This window comes from Terrapene carolina, unplaced genomic scaffold (genome assembly GCF_002925995.2).
Source record: "Terrapene carolina triunguis isolate 2854851 unplaced genomic scaffold, T_m_triunguis-2.0 Scaffold789, whole genome shotgun sequence".
NCBI classification, from domain to species: Eukaryota; Metazoa; Chordata; order Testudines; family Emydidae; genus Terrapene; species Terrapene triunguis.
Window position 1 is genome coordinate 2,549,106 of NW_020665140.1, and position 3,111 is coordinate 2,552,216.

General features: G+C 52.4%; 1 protein-coding gene across 3 annotated transcripts in view; it reads right to left on the minus strand.

The window, feature by feature from the left end:
- Positions 1 to 3,111, minus strand: part of LOC112104984 (melanopsin-like) — a 62,924-nt gene that overhangs the window by 26,574 nt on the left and 33,239 nt on the right. The gene's annotated exons all lie outside the window — the stretch shown is intronic.

The window sequence follows — 3,111 nt, forward strand, 5'->3', positions numbered from 1 at the left end:
CACTACCTTTGACAGCAGTACCTTGACGATTGCCTTGGCTACTTGCATGACAACAACCCCCACGGTAGATTTGCCCACACCAAAGTGGTTCGCGACTGACCGGTAGCTGTCCGGCGTTGCAAGCTTCCAGAGGGCTATGGCCACTCGCTTCTGGACAGTGAGGGCTGCTCGCATGCGGGTGTCCTTGCGCTTCAGGGCAGGGGACAGCAACTCACAAAGTTCGAGGAAAGTCCCCTTCCGCATGCGAAAGTTTCGCAGCCACTGGGATTCATCCCAGACCTGAAGCACTATACGGTCCCACCAGTCCGTGCTTGTTTCCCGGGCCCAGAATCGCCGTTCAACAAAATCCACATGCCCCATTGCCACCGTGATGTCCTGGGCGCTGGGGCTCGTGGTTTCTGACAGCTCTGTGCCACTCTCCGACTTCAGGCTCTCACGGCGGTGCCGTAGCCTCCTCGCCCGATTTCTCTGCATCTGCCTCAGGGAAAGGTGTATGATAAGCTGCGAGGTGTTGAGAACGGCCACAAGTGCAGCGATGGTCGCAGCGTGATCCATGATCGCAGTGCTGTGGCGTCCGCGCTGTCACTGACCAGAAAAGTGCGCGAACTGATTTCCCGCCGGCGCTTTCGTGGAGGGAGGGAGGGCGTTAGTGACGGACGGATGACGACAAATTTTTTTTACCCAGAAGGCATTGGCGGCTCGACCCAGAATTCCGATGGGCAGCGGGGACTGCGGGAACTGTGGGATAGCTGCCCACAGTGCACCGCTTCCAATATCGACGCTCGCCCCGTTAGTGTGGACTCACAAAGTCGAATTACTGTCCTTAGTGTGTCCTTAGTGTGGACACACACGTTCGACTTTGCAATATCGATTCCACATATTCGATTTAAGTAAAATCGAATTACCCTCGTAGTGTAGACATACCCTAAGTGACCATCAGCCAGTGAGCTTTCCCCACTGTTAGCTGAAACAATTATACCATATCCAACATAATCATTGATGACAACCAGCCATATTGGGTGTCCTTGGACCCATGCCATCATTAAAGCCAGTGGTCTATCTGGAATGAAATTTCACAGCAACTCTCAGCAAAGCCTCTGGCTTAAAGGAAGCCCAAGGCTTAAGCTGCTGCTGGGAAATGCAGTGTGAGTATGTGTTAGTTTGACACCATTCAGCTGGACACCTCACTAGCCCGGCCCTGGGGTTTAGTGCTTTTTAATATCTTTTGAGACTATACCACTGAAAGACCCCAGCCCTTTGATATATTTTTGTCTTGTATAAGATGAGGCAGTGCTTTTGTGGAACAGACTCCTTTCAGACTGCTAAAGAATTTTCAGCATTTTAAAAAATCACCTATTATGGAACAGCAGTGTTTCAACCATTTACAAATCAAAGACCAGATTAATGACCTTTACGAAAAGCATGTGTGCGCTTCCCCAGACTTTTCCTATGGTAGCAGGATCTTGTGGGAACTTTATGGAGGCCATGAAGGAGTCACTAATGGAGATTGCAACAGGGCCTGTGCTGAGAAGCAAAGAATGTTTGGTTTTTTGGAGGTCTGCCTAAGATTTATCACATTATCCCTCCACCCACTCCTAAGTACTATCCTAACCCACATGTGCCTCTCCCCAATTAGTCTCACCCTAATTTTATGGGTTTCCCCATCCATGTGATTGGGTAAAATCCTTCCCTTTGCCCTCCCTCCACCTATCACCTACATAATGTTCTCATTTCTATGGGAATGGATGGTCACTATACCCCCTCAACCCCTGTTTCACTGAGGTCAGAGGTGGTGGGTAAAACAGAATTCAAATACTTCAGCACAGAAACCCATAAACCAGTTGTGAAGGAACCACCAAGGAAATAAACAGGAGAAAAAGAAATAAATCAGGAAACAATTCACAACAATCACACAGCAGATTTACCGCCCTTAGGTATACTGGGATTTCAAAAAGCAAGATGGCATAACACAAATAGTCCATCCCCGTTCAGAAAATTCTCCACATAAGCTTTATTTTAAAAGATACAACAACAAAATAATACCCGCCTTTCCCAACAAATTCAGTGTGAAGTACTAACCCTGGGACTGAAAAGTTCTCACTTGTCATAAGTGCAACCCCCTGGGCCTGTAATCAGTGTTTCCTCTAAGCTGCGCACCTGCGCAACAGTCCATCAAGTGCTGCGCACTTGATTATCACAGCCGCGTGGGGCCAGGTGGGGGCCCGCCAAAGAGGGCGCCCTGTGCAGGGTTTGCCTCAGTCCCCCTGACCTGCTGAGAGCCAGTTGGGCTGACGGAGGACCAGCCGAGCCAGGTGACTTCTCCGGAGCAGGGGTGCCCCTCCTCCCCCTGCTGTGTGCAGCCGCCGCTGCTCCTGTTTCTCCCCCCCGCACCCGTTCCTCCCCCGGAGCCGCTCTAGGCCACACTGCTCCAGACTGGGAGCATCCTCCTGTGTGCTGTGTGGGGGGTGAGGGGAAGGCTGATGTGGGGTGTCCCCTTCCCCCCGCCTGTGTATGCAGTCGCCACTGAGCTGGGGTGACGGGACAGGGGGAATCTGTGTGCTGCTGCCTCTCTGGGTCCAGAGCTGCTGGCAGCTGCTTGTGTCTGAAAAAGCTTTCAGGCTCCTGACCTGAGTGCTTTCTTAAAGAGACAGCATGCTCATATACTCACTCAGTGCACAGACACTCCCCTCAACACACACACACACACACACACTCACACTGTTACACACTCCCCTCAACACACACACACACTCTTTCTCTCTCTCTCTTTCACACACACACACACACACACACACACACACACACACACACACACAGTGTCTCTCTCTCTCTCTCACACCCCCCCACTCACTCACCCCCCCAGGCCTCCCTGCATCCAGGTCACTTTCCCCACCTGGGCTGTGCTGTGAGGCGAGCATCAGCAGGTGCTGCTCTTCTGCCCTCTCCTTTCACAGCCCAGGCAGGCAAAGTGACCTGGATGCAGGGAGCCCTGACATTGCTCCTTGCTTCCCCGCACAGTTCCCGAGGGGTGCGCGGGGCAGGGAGCAGCAGTCCAGTGCGGGAGCGAGCAGCAATGCCAGCTGCTCCGCCTGTGCATCCAGGTCAGTTTCC